The sequence below is a fragment of the Balaenoptera acutorostrata genome, chromosome 21 (assembly GCF_949987535.1).
Source record: "Balaenoptera acutorostrata chromosome 21, mBalAcu1.1, whole genome shotgun sequence".
In the NCBI taxonomy this organism is placed as follows: domain Eukaryota; kingdom Metazoa; phylum Chordata; class Mammalia; order Artiodactyla; family Balaenopteridae; genus Balaenoptera; species Balaenoptera acutorostrata.
Window position 1 is genome coordinate 37,365,510 of NC_080084.1, and position 27,061 is coordinate 37,392,570.

Sequence of the window (27,061 nt, forward strand, 5' to 3'; positions counted from 1 at the left end):
ACATACACTTGCACACACACGGTATTTCAGTCACTGAATGGTCCCATTCAGCAATTTAAAAAGGAATATCATCATATGTATACAGAGAAACCTCACACCTACAACATAAGCAAGAGTAGCTAAGTCACTTGAGTGAATAGGAGGTGAAAAATATCTATCTTAAATGATGCAAGGTGTTATAAGAAAGAGTTCTGACAATTCATCGTCTCATAGTGTTGAAGCAAAATATTATCTCTAAAATGTGAGAGAATAATAAAGAAATTCAAGTTTCAAAAAGAGATTATAATGCAACAGAAGGAGATGAAGATCAAGCAGTCAGACTCTAGGGGAAAATACTGAAAGACTAAAGAAATGTACGAAACTATTAAAATGAAATCAAAATTACAGAAATGGATTTTTTCAGTTGCAATAATTGCCTAGGACATGATGAAATATTTTTGAAATATCAAAAAATAAAGTAGGATAAACATAAATATAGAAGTTACTAGAAAGGATATGAGAGATTTAAAGAAAAGTAACAGAGACCTAATGCATACATTGTAGGAGTTCATAGACAGAAAAGTGAACAAGCAGATAAAAAGGAAACTTGAAGTTATAATTGAAAATACTTCTGAATGAAATTCTTGAATCTGCAATCAATTCTTTACCTTGAAAATTTTATGTAGAATTATTATCAGTGTATAAAATTATCCTTTGAAATTCCTGAATAGCAAGGATTAACAATTACACAACCAGGAAGGAAAAAAAAAGTCATGTACCAGAGACAAAGGAGGCATTAAAAATCAGACTGGACATACTAACCAATCAGAAAGGAAGTGGGTTACCAACAGTAAAAGAATGAAATTAGAACACTCCCTAAAACCATACACAAAAATAAACTCAAAATGGATTAAAGACCTAAATGTAAGGCCAGACACTATAAAACTCTTAGAGGAAAACATAGGCAGAACACTCTTTGACATAAATCGCAGCAAGATCTTTTGTAACGTTACCACCTCCTAGAGTAATGGAAATAAAAACAAAAATAAACAAATGGGACCTAATGAAACTTAAAAGCTTTGGCACAACAAAGGAAACCATAAACAAGATGAAAAGACAACGCTCAGAATGGGAGAAAATATTTGCAAATGAAGCAACAAAGGATTAATCTCCAAAATATACAAGCAGCTCATGCAGCTCCATGTCAAAAAAACAAACAACCCAATCAAAAAATGTGTGGAAGACCTAAGTAGACATTTCTCCAAAGAAGACATACAGATTGCCAACAAACACATGAAAAGATGTTCAGCATCAGTAATTATTAGAGAAATGCAAATCAAAACTACAATGAGGTATCACCTCACACTGGTCAGAATGGCCATCATCAAAAAATCTACAAACAATGCTGGAGAGGGTGTGGAAAAAAGGGAACCCTCTTGCACTGCTGGTGGGAATGTAAATTGATACAGCCACTATGGAGAACAGTATGGAGGTTCCTTAAAAAACTAAAAATAGAACTACCATATGACCCAGCAATCCCACTACAGGGCATATACCCTGAGAAAACCATAATTCAAAAAGACACATGCACCCCAATGTTCACTGCAGCACTATTTACAATAGCCAGGACATGGAAGCAACCTAAGTGTCCATTGACAGATGAATGGATAAAGAAGATGTGGTACATATATACAATGGAATATTACTCAACTATAAAAAGGAGCGAAATGGGTCATTTGTAGAGACATGGATGGACCTAGTGACTCATACAGAGTGAAGTAAGTCAGAAGGAGAAAAACAAACACCATATATTAATGTGCATATGTGGAATCTAGAAAGACGGTATAGATCTTATTTGCAAAGCAGAAATAGAGACAGACTTGGAGAACAAATCTATGGACACCAAGGGGGAAACGGCCTGGGGGCGGGTGGTGGGAGGAATTGGGAGACTGGGATTGACACCTACACACTATTGATACTATGTATAAAGTAGATAACTAATGAGAACCTACTGGGAAAAAAAAGAGCAAAGAGAAAAAAAAAGGCAAAAAGACTCAGAACATTAACATGATACATTGCCTCATTGTCATTGCCAAGAGGATTAGTAAACCAGTTTGAACATGAAGAAAAAAAGCTACTATTGACTGACGTTAGTAATTACATTCAGAGGTAGAGTTTGTATTTTTTTTTTTTTTTTGTAGTGGCAGGTCTTTTATCAAGTTATTTATTCTTTAAGCTGCCTCCCCTCACAGTGAGTGAGATTGCAAGGGTCACATTAGGTGACTTCTGCTATTATTCTCTGTTACAATCTTGAGGGTTCACATACAGTGACTCCACGAAGTTCTAACTTTGGGAGGTGCGGGTGAGAGCGTTAATGCATTTGTACTTAAAATAGCTTTGTTTTTTTTGTTTAATGAAAACCACAGTATCTTGAAACATTGTAGTTTTTTTTTTTTTTTTTAAAGGATTTTCTTATTTATTTATTTATTTATTTATTTATTTATTTATTTTTGGCTGTGCTGGGTCTTCGGTTCGTGCGAGGGCTTTCTCCAGTTGCGGCAAGCGGGGGCCACTCTTCATCGCGGTGCGGGGACCGCTCTTCATCGCGGTGCGCGGGCCTTTCTCTATCGCGGCCCCTCCCGTTGTGGAGCACAGGCTCCAGACGCGCAGGCTCAGTAGTTGTGGCTCACGGGCCCAGCTGCTCCGCGGCATGTGGGATCTTCCCAGACCAGGGCTCGAACCCGTGTCCCCTGCATTAGCAGGCAGATTCTCAACCACTGCGCCACCAGGGAAGCCCGAAACATTGTAGTTTTTATTACTAGATACTAAGTTTATTCCTGTTAAAACAGCTTAAAACAGATCAGTAGCCTTAAGGCGCCTTTCCATTGGAAGTCCTTTCCATTAAAGTTGTTTGATTTGATTTCAATTGATAGCTACGCTGTAGGCAACCTCCCTTGAACAAACAAGGGCTATCCCTCTCCCGTCGAATATTGTAGAGCACTGAATCTGAGGATATCCCTAGATGTTTTTTCTCCAGAGTCAGCTCTTTGTAAAAATGTGGTACTTTATTTGTATAACTTCCTTTTACAAATCTCTCACAATATTTGAATACATATTCTTTTTGTTAAACATAATGTGGATATGTGTACCTTAATGGGATATAAAAGGACAAAATTGACTTCCCTGTGACTGCTTCAATACTAAAAGCTAGTTCATTAATTCACCAAAATATTCTAGGTCGGTTTTATAATCATTTAACTGTTAAAACAAAAAAAAGATTACATTTTGTACCTTTCTTAGTATCCTAAATACACTTCTTTCTTATAGAAATACAATATATGTGATTAAGATCACTCACTGTGTGCCGATTCATTTCTTATTGGGAAGTAAAAGAAGTAATACTGAGCATGACTTAATGTACTTTTTAATATAAGTTTGATGGGCCTGATGATTTTTGCATCATATATAAATTATATTTTTAAAATTCTTCATGATATATTCATTCGGTATTCAGAAACATTATGTTCAAGAAAATATTCTAGCGTTTTTCTTATTGTTTTATAAAGTACATTGAAATTATGCCATTGTACTTAGGAGTAAGATAGTTTAAATTTTTTATTTTTCAGACTTGAATGCAGCGATCATCTAAATTAGAGAAAGGAGATAAAAATAACCTCTGGATATTCCTCTCGTGTGGTATTTATTCTGGATGAAGCATTAAGATCTCTACTAGAGGTGTATCACTGTAAGTATTTTCTAATGAAATTAGAATGTTAATTTTTTTGGCCTTGATGGTGTCAAATGGAGTACACTTTAACAGAATTTAAGAGTAACATATGTAGTCTAAGAGCAGTAATGGGTGGAATGCTATGAACTCCTGAAACACCACTGACAAGATCATAGTAACTTGGAAAGAAAAAGATCATCCTGGCTATAGAAGAACTTAATTACAGAATAAATATTTGGTGAAAACAAAAGTAAAGTGAGGGACAATGTGATGATTTTTTACTATGTCATGGTGATCTTTGCCAGAATACATTTAGTAATGTGATAATTTTCTGATGAGAAAGTAAAATATTCATAAAACTATGCTGGGAAGAATGATAATCTTACCATGAATAATCAATATGTTATGTGATACAGGTTAGAAAAATACAGAATGAGAAACTTTTATAAGGCCGACTGCTTAAATTTTGGTGATTTGTGTAAACCTATTGAACTATCAGTGATGATAGCACCAAGTTCAATTATTAGAATGCTTAATCTGCACCTAATTAAGTTATCAAAAGCCCTTTGCTCATGGCATCTGCAGTTTAGTCATATAAAACTATTGTATTCATAAAGAATAAAACAAAAAGACAAAAAACCTTGTAAAAACCTTGTAAATTGACCTGAGGGCTTGATTTGGTCATGTAACCAAAGAAATACATTTTCCACATAATGTTTCACAGCACCCTGCTGTAATTCACGGGGAAGTGCTATTATGATTGGTAAAGAGGTGGAAATGTTAGCCATTTCGCTGGTGGAATAAAGGTGGCAGGTTATATCTCTTAGGTGGCAATGTCTTTGATGGTCCTGCAAATTACACAGCAAAACATAACCTCTGGGAGGAATTCAGGAAGATTGCATTTAATAGTAAAACTTCCAGACAACTAGGGTTTCTTTGGGTTTTGAAATCATATGTAGCAATCTCAGATGGTACTCAGAGCTCACCACCAGCAGGACCTTCTGACCGGTCAGGCCCATGCACTACAGATGACTACATATTTTGAACCCAGGTTACAGTCAAGTACGTCTTGACTGTAACACCATTCAAGTTTTGAATTGTGTTATTAACCAGAAAATTTATTCAGATAATGAAAGATTTTTTTTAATATCCTATGACATCTAACATTTTTTTCCCCAAAACTGAACATAGAGTTTGGGCAAGTCCTTGTGAATGAAACAGTTTATATTTCATTAGTTTTTTTCAGAATTACAGAGGTAATTTATCATAAAATGTGGTGATAACTTAGATAGATTTTCAACTTCAAAATATGAAAATTTTATTTGTAGTGTTATTTTACCCACATCCAAGACTTGGGGCAGCTGGACTAATTCATATTTTAAATGGGTAAGTAGAGGTTTTAGAGTCAGTGTAAGACTTGTTTTATTTAGCTGAGTCTTATAATTTTTATTCTCGCATTATCTCATAAATGTATTCACAATATGACTGAATAATGAGATTGATTTAAAGATAAATTACCACTCGAGACAAAATCAAACTTATTAAATGTGTGACTTATCCTACTAAAGAAGGAACTTAAAGACAGTCATTTTTAATGTCTTCCATAATATAATTTCTCTAAGTTAGAATCATAGACAAATTTTCATGAAAGTAAATATTCCTATGAAATACCAAGACTAGCTTGAATGAAGGCAAATTATTTTTAATTTATATTGTTGATGACTTGTGACTGAAAGAAATTTGTGAGTTGCTTTAAAACTATTAATCTTCCTTGAAAATGGCTCAGACCATTTATCAGAACCATGTTGTTAAATACAGATTTGCAGAAATAATGTCATTTGAGAATAAGTGATATTTGAAGCCATACGGTTTATTTAACACACTTAAATTGCTTAACACAATATTCAATCTATAAAATTTCCTTTGATCTAGTCACTTTATTATGTTTTGTGTCAATGTTTTTTAATAACCTTGATTATAGGATGAATATATAGAAGTTCATTTATACCAAGAAGACAAACTTGTGAAAGAAATTCTTTTTATTAAGCAAAATGCATTAAGCCCTCTAGTGGTATTAATACGTAAAATATTTCATTGTGATGTTTCCTTAATGAAAATAGTTGTTTTTGTTTGTTTGTTTGTTTCTTCCTTAAGCACAGGTATTTAACATTCCCTGAGCATTAGCTTTTTGCAAATTCCTATTTGCTCTGTTTGGCAGATAATTTGTGCTATACTTTAGGTGTTTTTTCTAAAAAATAAAATCTTTACCTTAGGATAAAATGTTTAAATGCGTAGACTTAACATTGAAGAAGTGAACAGCCTACTAGGTGATAAATCACACTTTTTGAATCAGTTACTTTCATCCTTGAGTCTAATGTTAAAAGACATTTGTACTGTTCCATATGCATGGTGTTAATAATAATAAGAATTTTTAAGAGAAAAACTACATTATTTATTAATTTAAGATTTCCATTTAAATAAACAACACAGTGAGGGATAAATAATAGTTAACTCTTTAATTCTTACTGAGATCTTTCATACCTTTTAAGGTCTAAAGGAAATGGTCTTATTTATACTTAGGGATGCTTCCATTGATTTTTCTTTTATTTACTTATTTTTTAGATTTGGGTGTTATTATAGAAGATCTGCACTTAGAAAGGAGCTTTAGTTGGTACCTCTACAAAGTGTGTTTCAATTATTAAGGAGCAAGTTTTAACTTCATGCCAACAGTATTTGTATTTCTTTCTTAAAGAAAATGTGCAGTATTAACATTTGACACATAGCCAGAGAAAACTGAGGAAAATCGAGTGGTAGAACTGGAGAAGTCTAAGATGCAAAGATGAGTCTCAGAGATGACCTGTGTTCAGAGGTGAATTCCTTGATTTCCTGTCTTTTATTGCAACTTTATTTTAGACTCTGGAATGAGGCTCACAGAGCAACCGCTAAATGTCCTGTGGTAGAAAGTGCTGTAGGAGGTTTTTGGAGACCTTCATCGCTTCTCAGCTTCATTCAGTGCCCTCTGCTGTAAGATGAGAACAATCACGGTCCTGCCTCACTGCAGTCGTACCCGCACTTCCGAGGCTGGAGACCATTTTTTCTGGAAATGTGTGCTCCTCCCTGAAGAATTCATGCAGTTGGTGAACCTGTGGTTGGTCTCCGTTTATCTCTATTTGTGCCGCCCTCATTCTTAGAAGTCTCCAATTAAAACTGCTTTAAAACAAAATGCTAAAGCCTATTGGCCAACAGATCTACTCTTTCGCTCTGTTAACTCTAAACAACTTTAAGCCTGTGGTGATTGAGGGATAGGATATACACTCTTAAATCTTTAGCCTTCACTCTGAAATAAGTTCATCTAGAAACTTGAAGAAGTTGATGTTTCATGCTTGCGTGACCGAAACACATATATTTACATTTCTGGTCTCAGCTTATCCTATTTTTTCTCTCCAGCCACTTGGGTTTGCAGTATCAACATCATGTATGATTTACTGACACAGACACTAACTCCAAAAAGGGAACCAAGAAACAGGATATTCTGGAACTTGTGTGTTTCCAGACTCAACCCTATACAATACATAGCACTATGGAAGTTAGATTTTCAAATGAAGAGTCAACATAGCCTTGTCTCCTCCCCTAAGCTCTTCTTCGGGTCTGCCATATATTCATGAATAAATTGTATTATGAAGTCTCTAAGATGCCTTCTCATCTAAGAGTATCCTGATTCTAAATGATGGACTTCTTATAAAGTGGGACTAGCAAAATATTGTTTTCCAGGGTGTTTTCCCTTTGCGATCTCCTTCCCTCATCCATCTCTTCCTTAGTTGTTGAGGGCTGAGCTGGAGAGAGTAGAGCTGCCAGGTATCCGAGTTGTCAATTAAGACAGTAACCCAGAATGAAAGTAATAGTCAAGCCTTTAATCACTTGCTGCGATCATATAAGCAAGAAACTACTTCAGAGAAAGCGCCACCTCTGCCAAAGACCCCAGTCAGGGGTGGGCAGGAGGCTTTCCCCTTTGAGGCCTGCCAGGTAAAGCCTATGATCAGGCCTGAAAAATCACACATAGGGTTTTGGTCAGAAGTGAAATTCCTCATTGGTTATCATCTTACTTGCTAATTTTATTTAAATGTGGCCTCTGAACTCAGCTTGAGTTTAAATTAGGGAGTAAGATCCAATAAAATTGGTCTTTTACTTAGAATAGTGTGTCTCGAGAGCCTCATTCAATCAATTTCGATGTATAGAGGCCCTGGCTGTGAGCTTGGTGTGCGACGCTAGTGACAGTAAGATAAATCCCCATCCTCAAGGAACGCGGCCCACTGCGGAGTCCAGAGAGAAACATACTTATGTATAAACAGTGTTGTAACAGTACTGCGGCATGCTTCATACCCGCCAGGCTTGCTCTGCTTTACCCTCGCCGCTGCTCTGTTCCTTCTGTGCTGTGGTTGTCTTCTATTTTGTGGATGGGAGAACAGTGATTGCATAAGGTAGAGAGAGGTTAGGTGACCTGTCTGCCGGTGAGTGGTAAAGCTGAGCTCAGAGGCCGTGTACTTCAGCCACTGCATTTCACTTCTATTTGAAAATACCTGAAGGCCAGAGATAGGCATGATTTGTTACGGGAGGAGTGAAAATAGGCACTGGGTTTCTGTGGGAGGTGGGTGAGGAAGGACAGCTCGAGCAGCAAGCAAGGTAACAGGCTGAGAACTCAGACGAGGGTCGGATGGAGACAAGGAGAAGAATGTGTGGGCGAGGCAGGATGAGGTGGTCTCCACACGCTGTTTTACACTGGGTGTTAGTGAGCTAGAGCTCGAGAGAGGAGAAACAGGAAAGTGCCCCCCGCAGTGTTTCATTTTCATTTGATGCGTGCCGCCTTACACTGAGGAAACAGTATAAGGGGGGGTGTATGAAAACAGATACGCTCTGCTTTGGGCATCTTGAGGGTGTGCCCGAAGTGCCGGGCAGAGGTAGTTTGCAGACAGTTAAGTCAGTGAATCACCAATTGGAAGAGAAATGGGGCCCCGGCAAGCGTGGAAATCCAATAAGAGAGCAGAGCAAAGGGAACTCCGAAGTGAGGCATCGAAGGGAAGGTCGGAGCAGGAAGCAGTAAAGAAGAAGAAGAAGCAGTAAAGTCAGTTTCAAGGGAGTTTTAAAGAGAAAGAAGAGACGATGATGAGCCCACTGCGAATTAAGATGGAAGGTGAACGTCCCTGGGAACGGATCCCTGATAGGCCACGGGTTGCGCTGCTGAGCGAGCGCAGGGTGTGTAGAGCCGAGAGGCCCAGGCCATGTGGCGCTAGATTGGGGCGTGAACAGTCGGTGATGGAGGAGAAGCCGACTTGGGAAATGAAGGAGACCATGGAATTAAGGGAGGCTTCCTTATTGTTTTTTGACTGTTGGGTTAGTAGCTGGATGCTTTTTTTTTTCTCTCTTTTTAATGAGAGTGATATGAAGCTTAGAGAGTACCAGGAAAGAGAGAAGTTGAAAATGCATGGAAGAGGGAATAAAATTGAAAGCACAGTTCCCGCAATGATCTCAGGTTGAGATGCAGGCCGGCCTTGGCTTCCCCCGTGGCTTTGACTTTGGCAATGGCATTTAATCTCTCAAAGCTTCTGTCTCCTCCTCATTAAAATGTGGATAAAAATAATACTGACCTAAGAGGGTTATTGTGAAGGTTAGATGTTATAATGTATGGAAAAATGATTTACAGTGAGAACTCATAAGGTTTGCTATTACTGTTGGCCTCATACATGAAGAGATCTGTAGGTGAGCATGTCATCTGAGACTAGAATGAAGGGTTAATGATAGGTGTTTCTTGAGGCAAATTTGAAATATGATACTCAGGGAGATAATACCATATTGTTTTGGTGACTTTAGCAGTTATCCCTTTTTTAAAAAAATAAAAAACAAAACTAAAAGTACGAATCAGGACCCCATTTGTTCTAAAATTATAAACCTCTGGCCAGTTTCAAGATGTTTGGAAATAAGACCTCTTTTGTCCTAAAACTGTATACATCTGTTTGGGAATGCTTTTATATATACATTGTGAGGTACATCTTGTTTTTTGTAGGTGAACTGGCAATGTTATACTCCTCAAATGTAAAACATAATGAATGTTCCTTCTTTAGCACAGGAATTAACAAGTTAATATTGCCCTTTAAGTGATGATAGAAAACCTGCCGAAAACAGTTCTGACATAAAGAGTAGGAAAACCATCAAGCTCCCTTCCACGTAGTTACTAAGGAACTTATAAAACCTTCTTGCAAATGATGGTAAATTAATTTAAATATTTTTTCGAATCCTTTCTATTTAAGAATACTTGAAGAATTGCGTTTGTTTTCTTTCAACGTTGGTTATTTTCTCTGTGGGTGAGTCACATGTTTAGATATAACCAAAAGTAATTTATCATGAGCGTGAAAGTGACTAATCAAGCCAGGGAATAAGAAAGTAATATTAAAGTAATAGAACTAATTTGCTTGTATGTGTTTTATAAATGGACATTTTCTTACAGAGTGCGTGTGTGTATACTGTATGTCTTTTATTAGGATTTCTATGTGCAATCCTATCACTTGTTCTACCTGAGAACGGTTCTGTGCTTTCTTTCATTTAACTTGAACCGCTGCTTTTCTCATGACTCTGGGTTAATTTAGCCTAGTTTTCTGTTCTTCCAGAAACTGAAAGCTACAAATAATCTCAGATGTGTTGAATCGAAGCTAAACTTAAGAAAGGCTAATATCAAATCTAAGGATGCCAGTTCCTAAATTTTGTTCTGTTTCTGTCTGCCTACTCATGCTGATTTATGAGCTCTTCTGAGAGTCAGGATTCATCTTTATTCTTAATTGTATATAGTGTTCATTCTGATATGATTTACCCTACACTCAAAGGCTTCCTATTTTTGCAAAAGCTGGCAGTGTGTGAATAATTTATACTTCTTTGGCACTCTTGCCTGTTTGGGGCACAACCAGTTTCTTTTGGGAAATGATTTTTAATTAATAAATAGAACACTTTTCATCACCTTCAATGGTGTAACTTTTAAGAGACTAGGAAACAAGGCTAGTGACACCTTGGAACTGCCATCCCAAGAGGAGCCTAGGAGTTAACAAGCAGTGAAAGAATCAGCAACTTCTCCCTCTTTCCAAGCTTCTGTTCCCATTTCAATTTACTTCTGGATTTTTTCTTTCTTTACTACCTTCTTTGTTTCTTGATAGAGTTCTCTCTGGTATCAAGGTTCTTCGTATCCATTTACAAAAGGGAAAAATGAATATTGGGCTAATAACTTTAACTACAATTTAAGAAACCTTATCAAACTTATGATGCCATTGAAATTGGTTGTCCAGTTTTGGGGGAAAAAAAAGGATTGATTTTAATTTGCTACTTTTTCGTGTCAGCACAGTTTTACAAGGAAGCTTTAAATATGCACATAAACCTCAGTGGTACTAAAACATAGTAAGTCAAATTCTGATCATTTCTTTTGTAGGAATGCATGATCTTAACTCATGAGTCACTGTTAAATATAAGTGTAACGTGGAGGGAAAATGAAGATACATTATGAGTAATTTTTTTGCCAATTTGTATAATTTTTCAGTTAAGCAGTCATAAATCAAGGAATATTGTGTTTTTTGAGGCTCATTAAAGAGACATTATACATCAGAATAGTGAAGTCATCAGCATAATGAAATGATGAATGCCTGTAACTATCTGTATGTAAATGATGTAAAACAGATTCAGGGTGTTACAAAGGAGAATAACAATCTCCCTGCCAGTTCCCCTTCGGTGCTGTTGCTAGATGCTGGTGACAGATGTTAAATGCAGACCTCTTCAACGACAAGCACTTATTAGCACTCAGTGGAAAGTGACAATATACAATAAGACAAATAGCAGATAATATTTTAAATAAATTTGTTCAGCAAGGTGTGTTAGTGCATTTTAAGAGCCTTGTTTACTGACAAAGGCCACATGCTAAATTGAAGGAAACATGCTAGAGAAGGAAATGGTTATTTTGAAAACTAGCATGTAAAAATGTAATATATATATTGTAATGCTGGCCCATGTCCTTAAGTTATGTAGAGACTTTTCCATAAAGTAAATAATAGGTCAGACTTAATTTAGCTTTATATATCCTAACAATGAAACATATCTATCTCACCTGTACATTTAGCAGATGGATTCCTACACACACAAAGCTTTACATAGTGAGATTTGTAGTACGCATACCACTTTGTCCACCATCATACCTAGCATGGTTGGTGAGTTCTCTTCTAATCTTCGTATTTATTAAAGTCATCTCCTTTTTGTTTGAGGCTGCACCTGAAATGTTCAGTCCTGCGTTTCCGGTGCTTTATGTCACTTCCCAAAGGGCAGCAGGCTATAGATCTAGTAATTTTCTGGAGGTTCTCATTTATCTGTGCATTTCACAACACCTGATTGATACAGGTGCCAAGTACATGAATGATTACTACATGAAGAAAGAAGAGAGGGAGAGAAGGAAGAAGAGAGGAGAGGAGTAATGGAAGGAGAGAAGGAAGGTTTTTTACTCCAATGTGAGTCACTGACGACTCTGTGTCCTTGGCCAATTGATGTATATCTCTCTGCATATATTGCCTCTTATTTTATTTCATTCAGCTTTTGTGATGCATACTTGACAAATGAAATTGTAAGATATTCAAAGTGTAAAATATGATGGTTTGATATGCATATACATGTATACATTGTGAAAGGATTTGAGTTAATTAATTAACACACCTGTCACCTCACATATTTACCTTTTTTTTTTGTGAGACTATTTAAGTTCTGCCTCTTATTTGAAATAAGGGTGGTGATTGAGGTTCTGCCTAGGCCCCAGAGTTTGGAGAGGACCACAAGAGAGTGTGTGGAATTGCAGTTAGGTGGATGATACTACACATTATATCAGTGCCTATGAAACATCAGTATGATTTTAAAAAAGTGTCAACCTCAGCACCTTGGGAACGGAGAGAGCACATTGGATTGTGTAACTGAATGTATGTAGACAAAGGTATGTTAATAAAAATATTCATATTCTGTGTGCTTTGGGGACAGGGGTTCACTTTTTAATTTTTTATTTAAGTAGAGTTGATTTACAATGTTGTGTTAATTTATGCTATACAACAAAGTGATTCAGTTATACATATATATAATTTTTCATATTATTTTTCCACTGTGGTTGATCACAGGATACTGAATATAGTTCCCTGTGCTAGACAGTAGGACCTTGTTGTTTATCCATCCTGTATATAATAGTTTGCATCTGCTAATTCCGAACTCACAGTCCTTCCCTGCTCCATCCCTCCTCCCCCTTGGCAACCACAAGTCTGTTCTCTATGTCTGTGAGTCCGTTTCTGTTTCCTAGATATGTTCATTTGTGTCGTATTTTAGATTCCACATATAAGTGATATCATATGGTATTTGTTTTTCTCTTTCTGACTGACTTAATCTCTAAGTCCATCCGTGTTGCTGCAAATGACATTATTTCATTCTTTTCATGGCTGAGTAGTATTCCATTGTGTGTGTGTGTGTGTGTGTGTGTGTGTGTGTGTGTGTGTGTGTGTGTATACCACATCTTCTTTATCCATTTATCTGTCAATAGACATTTAGGTTGTTTCCATGTCTTGGCTGTTGTGAATAGTGCTGCTGTGAATACAAGGGTGCATGTATCTTTTTGAATTACAGTTTTGTCTGCATATATGGCCAGGAATGGGATTGCTGGATCATATGGCAACTCTATTTTTAGTTTTTTGAGGAACCTCCGTACTGTTCTCCATAGTGGCTGCACCAACTTACATTCCCACCAGCAGTGTCGTAGGGTTTCCTTTTCTCCACACCTCCTCCAGCATTTGTTATTTGCGGACTTTTCAACGATTACCATTCTGACTGGTGTGAGGTGGAGGTTTATTATTTTTGATGAAGTTTTTATATTTATTATTTTATATTTATTATTTTTGGTGAATACCTGTGCCATAGTACTTTGACACTTTGTAAGGTGTACATGAGTTGCTAGCAAGCTTAATGGTATAATTTCCCCAAAATGCCAGTCAGTGTAGTGATATCTTTTCTTTATCCTGATGAGTACATCATAGAGTTAAACATAACATTTGATTAAAGAGATATTCTTAAAAAATTACGAGATATTTTAGTTCTTTTTGCCTGAGGAATACAACAAATTATGAACATCTGAATTTTTTGTTAATAATTAAATGTTTATAGTTCATTGTGATGTGAAAAGCCCATGAGAACATAATTGTCCAAGTTTTCAATAGTCTCAATATTAAGAGCAATAACTTTTAAATTGTTAATGGCACTTTGAATATGTTAGTGCAATAATGTGTTGTAGCAATTCCTTGAATATATTTTTATGTTAAAAAAAAGATTTGAAAATGTCTAGTCACAACTTAAAAGACCATGCATAAGCTATAACTAAACTGAAATTGAAATATTTTAAAGAAAATATACATATTATTTTTCTTTTGCATATTCATCACCTGCCATATTTTCTGATCATTTTGCAAGTTTACTCACTTACTAAAAGAAATACCCTTATGATTTTATGTTATAATCCTTCAAGTTAATCCGTACACAAACAAACACACACACACACAATCTGAGAGCATTTGTTACATAAAATCACAATTTTATAATATGATCTACATTTCCCCATAACTAAATAAATATATTTTGGTAACTGTTGTGATATCCTGTTCCATAACTGACTGTCTGTTTTGCCTTAGAGGGAAGAAAGAAGCAATTGAATATTCTGGAAAGGGCACCATTATAGATGTTGAAAAGAGGCCTGGAGAGAAAAATCATAAAAATTTATTTCAAGCTAACACTTTTTTAGAGGAAAGGAAGCCAGGGTTCTTATCATGGAAATTATTATTTTTGAACATGTTAACTTTATATCTACTGAGAAAGGGCCACCATTAGAATATTGGAAAGTGTCACATAGATCAGTCTTGATATTTTACAGTCAAAAACCTTGTAAACTTACTGCCACACGTAAGGAATGAAATCTATTTATATTAAATTCTGTTTCCTCCTAGTTACTTTTAAGCGTCTTAAGTAAAAATATGACAGACAGAGCAAACTGACCAGTTCACTAACCGGTTATATATATAACAGTTATATATATATATAAATATATGTATAATGTGATGTATATTATATATAATATGTGTATAATATAATCACATTTTTGCTTAATATAAATTATTATATTTATAATTATAGTTATATTTATTATTATAATTACATTTATGTATTTTTCTAGTGATAACATTTATATAATTTTTATATTAAAAAATCACTATTAAATCTATTACCTCATTGATCAACAACATAGTTTGAATCCTTGTCTTTTAATTCCAAGTCTGTTGCTCTTTTTACCCTATCAAAGGGCTTCTTGATAAATCTCTTAAATTTAAATCCAGGAAATACACACTGCCATCCTTAGTGCACTTTGTCAAACCTAAATTATAATATATGGAACAAGACTTATTTAATTGGGTGTTTTGTCACATATCACATTTATTCACTTTCTGTTTTAAAGGTAGTTTAGAGACAGATGAATAGTCAAGGGATTGATTGAGTTCAGAATAACATTTCTACCATTCTACTGCACAGAGTAATGACTCCAAAAAACATTTCTCAAAACCAAAAGACATCCTATCTTATTACATAATTATTCTTCCTTCAATTACGTAACATTCGTAAACATCGCCAGGCTATCCTTTACTGCCAATTGAAATAAGTGACTTAGGCATTGTTTAAATTATAAATATTCCAGTTAATTTTGAACTGTGTGTGTATGTGTATATATGTTATCTGATAGATATATGTATGTATATAAATTTCTAGTAAACTTCAGTTTTATTAATCAGAATCTAGCCATCTCAGTCAGATTAAGGGGCCCTGAGCTAGGAACCTGCAGAAAACATTCATAAATAGCACTAGGATTATCTAGGAAGCTGAGAGCCTTGGAGTCATTATGAGTATTAGTATGAGGAATCAATTAATTGCTTGCGGCATTTAGAGTCCCAGAATGTTATAAATGGTAATGACCTTAGAAATTATCCAATCTTAGGATGGCAATAGTTGAAAAATCAGTGCTGCTTTAGACTGATTGGAACTTGCTGCCTGGACCACTGTGTAAGAATATATGAAGCATGTCATAATCCGTTAGCCTTACCTACCACAGGTGAGCCATGGAGACTGGTAGCATAGTTGCTGAGACTCAGAGAGTTGATTTTACATCACATGCCCAAAGTTGCACAGATGGTTAGCTCTGAATCCATGGCTATAAACAGGGCATCTGACTCATAATCCAGTGCTGTTTGCTCTGCTCTATTGATAAAGTAGAAGCATGTCCGGTAGACTTTCTCAGAGTAAAGCCACAGAGGCATTCAGAAGACTTCACTGAGAGCATGAAGAGCCATACAGGGCGTGCTGGCTGCTCTGAATCGATGTCCTTGTGAGTTAAACCTACTGAGATATATATATGGTTATCAAGGCATAATTTACTCTAGGTTATTCCGAAGCACTTTAGGTACTTTCTTTTATTAATTTTACTTACCATATTTCATGTTCCGTCTTTTCTTAGAATTCCTAAGCAGGTGACGCCTATTCTTCTATAAGCTAAATAATTGGATTTCTGTATATTAAATATCCTAAAATATTAGTGTTCTCTAACTATGTTCAAGGAAAAACCCTTCATGTGAAACATAAAAACTAGATTAAAATGTGAACATTTTTCATTCCAATGTGTAGCATTTATCTAATAAAAATGTTGACATTACATCTAAAAATTGATTAACTTCTGATAGAGGCTAAAACAGTTTGGCAAAATACAGACCATTACCAATGTTGCCTTTTGTTCCATACCCCCGACCCTTTTATAAAATCTTGTCTAGCTGATTAATAAAACAGAGCACTTCAGCTTTGGTGAAATACACTTATTCAATTTCACTGAAGATTATAGGTTTCAAATAATAAAATTGGATTTTATCGAGGATTGAAGTGTGTAAATAGAACATTTGATTGAATTTAATAAAATGGTATCCTGCTGATAGAGGCAAGTCATTTCCTCTAGTTTTAACTTGATTACAAAGACAAGAAGTTTTATGAGCTATTTTGAATGGAAAATTTCTTTCTGTCTAGAGAGAAAGGCTATATTGAGACTAAGAAAAGTAAGTAGTGCCATTTAATATTTTAGGTAAAATAGTTGTGAATGTATGATTAGTTTCAAAATTTAATAGAACTATTTTCTAATCTGTATTTGTAGCTATTTACTTGATCACTAGAGTTAAACATGTTTGTAAGTCCAGTAGATAAATTTATTTCTCTAGCTTTTGGTGACCATTCCTCATCTGATAATGCAAGTCTGTCTGTAATCAAATACAGAGATAGCAGACCACTAGTCCTTTTGTCACAAAATGAATCACTACATAGTAACCAATGTTACTCAGATTTTTGGTTTTCTTTAGCCAATTCTAAAGTTCCATAAAGAGAAACACAGAGCAAATTTTTTTTGCTACTTTCTGATGAGATATATGTGAAATCTGCGAATGATTTACAATAACTTTGAGGAAACCAAAACACCATACCAAATGTTAAGGCATATTGAAAAAAATCACATTTATTTGTGAGAAACACTGTATTATGGTAATATCAAAAATTAATTATGCCATTAAAGTTTTAATTTCTTTCTCAAATGTATTATATTTCAATATAATAAAATAAGTGTTATTTTACCCAAATCTAGTTTTTTCTTAATTAATCAATATTTTAATTATTTTATTGGACTAAAGAGACAGCTGAAAATGCCTTTTTTTTTTAAACCATTTAATCATAGAACTTTTAAAAGATGGTTAAGTTAGTTTCAAGGAGAATATTTGTAAGCTAGAAGATAGGCTAGATTTATCATCAGGCATCATTATAAATGTAGGATGAGTATTAAGAAATGCCAGAATTGCAGACATTATTTTCACTGGATTGATAATAAACAGTTTCAGAGCAAGATGGATTTTAATGTGCCCTAAAAGAGTACTTTGGATTGATTTAGAGTATTATTTTTAAGCAGTCGATTCAAAGTATCTGCTATTTCTATTCAATTATTTAGCGGTGCTTTCAAAGAAATAAAAAGGTAAAGAGTTGATGAAAGGTCATTACCTTAAAGGAAAGAATATACCTCTTTCTGTTGATAATGGTTGTGTATTGTTTTTAATGCTTCAGAGAAAGTTACATTATACAGGGAAAGAGAACGGTCACTAGAGAGAATTGGCTGAGAAGACAAAAGTAAGAGTAATGGGGCAGATAGAGACCCTAGGTGTACAGGAGAGTCAGTTTAGAAACAACAAAAAAAAGAGGCAACAGCAAAAAATACATAAGTGCTGTATGGGAAAAGGCCTTTGGTTCAGATCCTTTGCTGTCACACTGGGAGCTGTTTGAGTGTAAAGATTAGAATGCCTATTTGAAAACAGAAAAATGTGTAACGTATGAAGGATGATAGTTTGATGCTAGAATTTAGAGGAGAAGAAGGAAGAACTATAATCAGAGCAAAAGTAGTTACATCTTAAAAAGGTTCAAGCTATAGAAGACCATTCATCAGACAAATCAGATAAATTAGTTTGAAATGTGTTCTAAAAAAATTTCCAGATGCATTTTTAATAGGTGTAAATTTTGTGGTTTGAGAGGAGACACAAAGCAAGAAGGATGAGAAAGCATCTGAAAACACTTCATATAAAAGATGCACAGAAATAGATGGGTTAAGTATAGAAATAAGATTATCATTTAGGATAGGAGTCTAGAAAAGGTAAGATAAGTGAATCAAAGTGTTTAAATAGAAACATGTATGGAAATGGTAGATAAGAGTGTTATACAATATGCAGCAGGACTGTTCACTTTGAAAGAGAGCTCTAACAGAAATTTGGGTGACATTTATTAATTTGAAAATACATAGAAAAAAAAATCACAAAAAGTATCTATGTTATTCATTGAACGCCTGATGTGTCCCTCATTTCATCTTTAACTAGCTCTCCAATAGTTTTGCATGGTTGTCAAGTCATATATGTGGTCCCTTTAACTTCCAGGCTGTAGTCTTGTTTGATTATTAGAAAAAACTACAGTATCAAAAATATGAATTATATTGGAGGTTGTCAGGATTCATAAGATCAGCACACCATTCTATAGCCTCATTTCAGCTCTGAAAATTAGTTGAAGTAAACAATTATTTTGCATATCAGAATAATTTTAACACAAGCAATCCTCATGCCATGCCTAGTACGAGTATCACTTTTCTTCAGTGTGAAAATGAAATCACCAAACATCTAGTATAACATCCATATTACCAGGTAAAATATTGGTATTAAACTCAGAATTGACCTGTGGATCTCATTACCTGTAGGAAGATTAAAATCTTCACTGAATGATAAAGTCAGAAAACAGAAGCTGAATAATGAAAATACAATAAATCAGTTTCAAAAATCAATGAGGGGCTTCCTTGGTGACACAGTGGTTAAGAATCCGCTTGCCAATGCAGGAGACACGGGTTCGAGCCCTGGTCCGGGAGGATCCCGCATGCCGCGGAGCAACTAAGCCCATGCGCCACAACTACTGAGCCTGCGCTCTAGAGCCCGTGAGCCACAACTACTGAGCCCACATGCCACAACTACTGAAGTCTTTGCGCCTAGAGCCTGTGCTCTGCAACAAGAGAAGCCACCGCAGTGAGAAGCCTGCATACTGCAATGAAGAGTAGCCCCTGCTCGCCGCAACTAGAGAAAGCCCATGTGCAGTAATGAAGACCCAACACAGCCAAAAATAAAAAGAAAGAAAGAAAAAAAAAAAGAAACCCAAAGCAATCATCCTAACAGGTCTTATTTTCATCCTCATTATTGAGTTTTATAAATAAGGATCAAAAAGTCTTCACCCTCCGCTAATACAAACATTGTTGGTTATTATTTGTCTCCAAGGAAATTCTGTGTAGGTAGCAAAGGGCCTGTCTTCTCCGTTAACATTTGTTCCAAAGTCAAACAAATGGAAAGCAACCACCTTTTTTACTTGTTTTTTTCAGCTTATATTCAATGTCTGCACATAAGGTACCAAATTAAAAGGGATTCCAATATTCTCTTCTTCTCTGAGCACTGTAGGAAAATAATTTTGAAAAATATGAAGCATATACTATGTATATAGTAGTAATTAGTAGTAAATATAAATTTTAGACTCTAAGATATTTATGAAAAAGAGGAAGATTAATAAATCAAGTTGTGAAAGGAAGCTTTGGAATTTAAATGTTTCTAGGTTTACAAACTTTCCAAAACCTAAAATAGCATTTAAGATAATGATTAATGTTATCAAATTGAAATTTATCAATAAAATAAGGATATAATTATCTTCTGAAATGTATCCATTCCTATGTGAAGTTCCTATAACGTCAAAAATACATATGTCTATTTTTAGAATAATGACTAATGAAGCCACAAAAGCAGTAAACAGTTCAAATTACAGACTTTGATCTGGAAATATCACTGCAGGTCATACAGTATATTTTGTATATGTTACAGGTTAGGAAATTGAGTGGTATGGTGATTCTAAGTGACTGGTACAACTTTTGTTGTCACAAAACAGAATTATTCTCATTCCCAGTTTAGACACATACCTCTGTGTAACTATCTCTTTTAATGACTTAATCTCAAGATATTTATTAGTGACAAGACTCTATTTCAACTTAGGCCATTATTTTTGTACATTACTGTCATTACTGTCATTACAGTCAACTCCACATTTCATTTAACTGAAGTCAAAGTGTATCGTGTCGCAATTTTAGTTAATCAAAATGACATAATAGAACACATGACAAAGGTTACAATAAGTGTTGCTTAACAAGGCTTTCAAGAGTCATGTGTTACTTTGTATGAATTATATTTACAGAATGACACAAGTTTAAAAGGGCTTAAGATGTACGTTTGAATATAATAGTTATAGCCTACCTTCTGTGGCAGTACTGAGGAAGGAATATGAGCTGTCAAAATTCTGAGAAGTAGAATGAAATACTGTAACTCAGAGAGAAGGGAAAAAGGGATTGAGTAGGCAGACTGTAGGAGCATCAAAGAAACTGAAGAATATCAGTCTCCATATATTTCTACACCATAGAGTTTCTCTTCCAGAAACAGTGCCAGGCTGGGAGCGGAGACCACCACGGGCTGAATGTTGTGATCCCCGTTCTAGACAGAGCAGGAGAGAGAGCAGGAGCCAGGTTTCCTGGAAAGAACTACGTTCAGCTGGAGACCTCATTCCCATCCCCTTACTTCCATGCTTTCTGGCTGCAGAAATTGTAAAGTTCAGGTGGCTTTTTAGCTGAAACTATGGCGAAGGCAATCAAGAAAGGCAAAATGGCAAGCAGGGTTTACTCTATGAGAGCAAATAGAAAATCTAAGCAAAGCTGCCATGTTAGTCAGAAAACTAGCCAGAGCCAAACCCAAATTCACAACCTAGAGGAAAATCTTGAGCAAATTACAGGGAAGGCTAAGCAAAGAAATCTAGCAATTCATGCATCAGGAGAAAAGGCCATAAATATGAAAGAATAATAAAAGAAGACTAACAAGTGGAATAGTAAACGTTTTCAGAGATAAAACAGGATTTTTTTCCTGAAATAAATGAAAAACTGTATCTTCAGCTCTGATGGGCGTATAGAATACTAGAAACTGGAATGAAGACATAAGGATGAGAACAAAGGTTGAAAAATGGACCAAAAAAAAAAAAAAAAAGTATGGGCTGACATTTGCAGGAAAGGAAAATGGGCAAGAGAGGAACGAGATTTCTGACCAGTTGCTTTAAGGACTCTGGTGAGACAGTTTAGTTTAGGATTGTTTGGACATACAAACTGTGTGACATTCAAGGAATCTTTCCTTGGCATCTCTTTGTAGAACAACAAAAACCACTTTATTGTATTTTGATGTTTTATTTGGGTGGTGTAAAGGCACTCCTATTGACTGGGCAACATGCTGAGTGAGATCAAAACCTGCTTCGGGTGTACTTAGTAGCACCGTGGGGTTTCCACTAGGATTTGGGATGTAACATGCACTTCAGATTAAGTTGGTATATAGAAACGATCCTTGAGTATACTTTTACAGTGCCCGCTATTGGATGATTGCCATGAGAGGGAACAGAGAGCTACGGAGAACAAGCCACGATGAGTCTTGGGATGGAGAAGGAAATTGCGGAAACTGCAATGATATTAATATCATTATCTTTGTGCTAATGCACAGGGTAGGACTCTGTTTCAAATGGAGAATAAATAGAGGAAATATTTCATTACTTAAACACTTGAAAAACTTTCATGACGGCACATGCTATAAATTATTATTTTTTAAAGTCAACCTTCACACTTAGTGTTTTAACAGACCGGACCAGTGTAAGGCATTTACTCCACTCAGCAAGCTTGTACCAGAACCCCGAGAAGTGGGTTACCATTATGGCAGAAGAGATCAAGCCGGATATAGAACCTTAGATAAAGATTCAGTGCTGGGAAAGAAAAATGTAATGAACATTTTTCCAGGGACATAAGACTGAGTTATCATTGACATGGGCCACAGGTATGTGGCAAAAGGCTGAAACATGCTGGAGATTAAGTGAGTCTGATCAATCCAGAATTCCACAATTTTTGATCGAAGTGATAAAGACTCCTGTTTTCCTTGTAGACTGCCTGAATGTTCCAGAGTGCAGAGTTGCTTAGAATTTTCTGCTCAGTTTATTGACTTTTTCATCTCTTATCAGATCACTTATGGCAAAAGGATGTACCCATGGAGTCATGGGGGTCATGGGCCATCCATGTAAGTGGGAACCCTGTTTTCCATAGAATGGAAGTCACTGAGTTAGGCAGAGAGACCAAAAATAATTCACTGTATCCTCATTGTTCACTAGAGTGTCAAAAGTTATTTTTCATCCCTGGTATTAACTTGAAAAGAGGTAGAGTCCTATAGAACCATGAAAGTGTCAACTCCCATTACCCAGCTGTGTTGCAGTGATCACCTCAGCGTCCATACCTTGGGCAGATTTTACTTTGGAGTAAATTTCTTCATGGCGTTACTAAATGTAACTGTGAGCCCATTTCATTATTTATGGAGGCATTTTAGTCTATGATTATATACTAAAGATAACTGGGTAGTCTTTTATTAATATACTAATAATGTCTTAAATGGTGTGAGAAACCGCATCCGTCTTGCACGTGGCTGTATCCTCCACAGTAATGTAGCACATGGCGTATACAGTTAGTATTTTATAAGTGTTTGTTGAATAAATTAATGGATTAAGTGGTATTTCTTGCATGACCACAATAAAAAAATACGAGAACATGGATTAAAAATTCCATGTAACTTTTAAGTTAAATTTTATAACTCAACATACTCATAAATTAGGACTTTGCATTTTAAATATAAATGAAAAATGTTAAACTATTATATACGGTATGTCTTTTAATTATGCCTGGCCATTTTCTTTCCAGTAGAGTTGTCATATATGCCTTATTTACATGCCTAAGACCTTTTAAAGGTTAAAATATATGAATTAAGGAATTAGAAATATCATCCAGTTATATAATTAATTTTAACAGAGTGGAATCATTTCATTTTGTATTCCACTTGTTAATGGATTTCCTTTTGATAAGTTAAATAATAATTCTATAGAATGTTTATCATATTTTGAGAATTCTCAGATGTTTATTTGTACTCAGAACCACATGTTGTATTTTGATTTGTTTTAGTAGATTTGTTTGATTTAAGCAAATATTGATTATTGCTAAAAGTATATGACTTGCTTGCTTTCCCAGAAGGATCTGGAGACTGACAGATTTTCCACATATGTTGAAAGTTTAATTGTTGAACAGAGGCCTTAATGCTGACTCTTATGTCTAATGGTGGACAAAACAGTAATCATCACATTTTATATTTCTGAAACGCACCATTCTTCATCTGCCATACGTTATGCACAAAACTTGACCCTTGTTTTATTACAGAAACTCTGTCTCTTGGGTGGCAGTCAATGATTATATGTAATTTGTCTTTTTTTTCACATATTTATTGGAGTATAATTGCTTTACAATGTTGTGTTAGTTTCTGCTGTACAACAAAGTGAATCAGCTGAATGTATACATATATCCCCATGTCCCCTCCCTCCCACCCTCCCTATCCCACCCCTCTAGGTGGTCACAAAGCACCGAGCTGATCTCCCTGTGCTACGTGGCTGCTTCCCACTAGCTATCTATTTTACATTTGATAGTGTATATATGTCCATGCTACTCTCTCACTTCATCCCAGTTTCCCCTTCCCCCCTATGCCCTCAAGTCTGTTCTCTACGTCTGCGTCTTTATTCCTGCCCTGCCACTAGGGTCATCAGGACCGCGTTTTTAGATTCCATGTATATGTGTTAGCATACGGTATTTGTTTTTCTCTTTCTGACGTACTTCACTCTGTGTGACAGATTCTAGACCCATCCACCTCAGTACAAATAACTCAATTTCTTTCCTTTTTATGGCTGAGTAATATTCCATTTTGTATATGTGCCACACCTTCTTTATCCATTCATCTGTCGATGGGCACTTAGGTTGCTTGCATGTCCTGGCTATTGTAAATAGAGCTGCAGTGAACATTGTGGTACATGACTCTTTTTGAATTATGGTTTTCTCAGGGTATATGCCCAGGAGTGGGATTGCTGGGTCATATGGTAGTTCTATTTTTAGTTTTTTAAGGAACCTCCATACTGTTCTCCATAGTGGCTTGATCAATTTACATTCCCACCAACAGTGCAGCAGGGTGTAATTTGTCTTTACTTCATGTTCTCACTCTAGAATTTCTCATCTTGCCCTGAGTTTCTAGTGGAAATTTGAGAGTAATAGGCATTGGCATTCTGAGGAATGAAGAAAGATGATTCTCCTTTCTGGAGAGCACATCTATTATTATTATAGTAATAATGATCCTTAATTTTATTTCTGTTAGGTTACTAACAAACTCTACATAGATCAGAGATTCCAAAGTCCGAATGTCCAAAATCAAACATTCTCTTCTCCGATTATTTTTCCTCCTTCTTTCCTTATTGCATTGATTAATAACACTCGGCTCTGCATTTGTGGGCAAAGCACAGTGAGGAAGAAGTATCTTGTTCTGCAGATGCACTCAGGCTGTCCTAGGAGTGAGAATGGGGTGCAGTCCCTAAGATCCAGACCCCAGGATATAAAAAGAGCCCAAAAGAGGAAAAAAAGTACTAATTGAAGGACATGGTGATACATATACATTTATAAAGAGGACTTTTAAATTGTGCAAATAATTTTAAAAAAAAAGTCTCATAAAATAGCCTGGAAATGTGATTGGAGAGCCGCATTCTATCCTTTTTGCAGATATTGTTACAAATGAAGACATGATGTCCAAAGAGTTTTGTTTTTATAAACTGTTTTCCTGCCCTTTGTGAGATGATTCTTAACTGTAATTCTGAGTCTTATACACTAGGCTGCAGAACATTCCTTTAGAAATAAATGGGATGAAGGTGAGGGAAGGAGAGAAGCAAAAAAAAAAAAAAGCATTAAATAAAAACAATATGCAGAGAGATAAAAATTGGGGGCCTTATTGAAAATGATAAGAAATGTCATGGAAGTACATTTACAAATGATGAGATAGTGGGAGAGGAAAAGTTAAGATATTATTTTTGTCTGTCTTAATTTAAGAGACAGTCATAACCTAAGGCAGACTGAAAAGCACAACCAATTATCTTTTATACTGAAGTGATTTCCATCTGAAAGGGATGGAAATTAGAAGATGAAAAGATGAAAAAAGAGACTACCTTGGGAATATTGTGCCAGAATATATGTATTTAACTCTCTGGTAGAGCAAATCTGACAGGGAGTCACCACCTGGTAACTACAGTAATAGAAAATAGTCCTATTTACTAAGAATAGTGTGTGAACTTCAAAAAAGAGCATTCATACATAAAGATCTGTATGTATAAGTTACACAGTCCGTTTCTAGTGAAGAGACAAATGGTCTCGATTTAAGGGAACCCAGCAAATATTCCAAATGTGTGATATTATGCAAAAACGTTCATGATAAAAAATGCTAATTGTTTGAAGGTGTAGTCCTGAGGACTATAATGTTATTATGCAATTAAGAATATATATTTATAATAACCAAATATTACTCAAAACTAAATAAATAGACACAGACATGCTGTTTTTGTAATAATTGTATACATATTTATACACCTGAACTTACCATACTCTTTTGAAGAGATATCAAAATAAAAAAAAATAAATAGAAGAAAATTATGTCCACAAATGCTCCAACCCCAGCTCAGGGCACTCAAGCTTTGAAATTTTGACAACTATTGAAGAGGTGTAAACTGTAATTGAGTACACTTTCTTATTCTTTCAGCAGAAAGCATTTTATGCCATTTAAACTACTCTTGTCCAGTTTAAAGCATTTTATAAATAAGAAATTATGCAGGGGAAACGTATAGTTATCCTTACAGTGTGCAAGAACTGTGGATTATTAAATGAAAATGGGCTTCCCTGGTGGCTCACTGGTTAAGAATCCGCCTGCCAATGCAGGGGACACAGGTTCGAGCCCTGATCCGGGAAGATCCCACATGCCGCAGAGCAACTAAACCCGTGCACCACAACTACTGATCCTGTGCTCTAGAGCCCACGAGCCACAACTACTGAGCCCACGTGCCACCACTATTGAAGCCCGCGCACCTAGAGCCTGTTCTCCGCAACAAGAGAAGCCACCGCAGTGAGAAGCCTGTCCACCGCAACGAAGAGTAGCCCCCACTCACTGCAACTAGAGAAAGCCTGTGCACAGCAGCGAAGACCCAATGTAGCCAAAAATAAATAAATAAAATAAATAAATTTATTAAAAAAAATTTAATGAGAAGTTGACAAAGTATCAGACATATATGCCTTTATAGTTCCTATATGACAGTGGTTATGAATTCTGGCTGCACTTTACAATAGAACCTTCAAGTTCCCAAAATTGGAAGCCTGAGAACTACTCTAGGCTTACTATCATCATGTCAAGAAAATTAACCTCAAAATATTCGTTTAGAAAGCATTTTATTACTGATTGTAAAGTTCAGTGTTGAAAACCATTGATAAATATATTGTTCTTCATAATCATAAGAGTTTATAACTGAAAGGGACCTAAGATTCATCCACTTCAATCTGTACATCAATATGGAACTCAAATACATTTCACAATGGTTTTTATTAGTGTATATAATAATATATATATATGAATGTATATATATATGCATAGGTATATGAATATCAGTTAAACCTGGAAATGTATGTAGATATTTATGTGTGTATATACATACACA

The 27,061-nt window shown here is 35.5% G+C and overlaps 1 long non-coding RNA gene across 1 annotated transcript in view; it reads left to right on the forward strand.

Moving 5' to 3' along the window:
• Window positions 1–3,623: 3,623 nt before the first annotated feature.
• Window positions 3,624–27,061, forward strand: part of LOC130706139 (uncharacterized) — a 648,331-nt gene continuing 624,893 nt past the window's right edge. The window contains exon 1 of the long non-coding RNA XR_009006545.1: window positions 3,624–3,724. This is a non-coding gene — a long non-coding RNA (uncharacterized LOC130706139). The remainder of the gene's footprint in view (window positions 3,725–27,061) is intronic.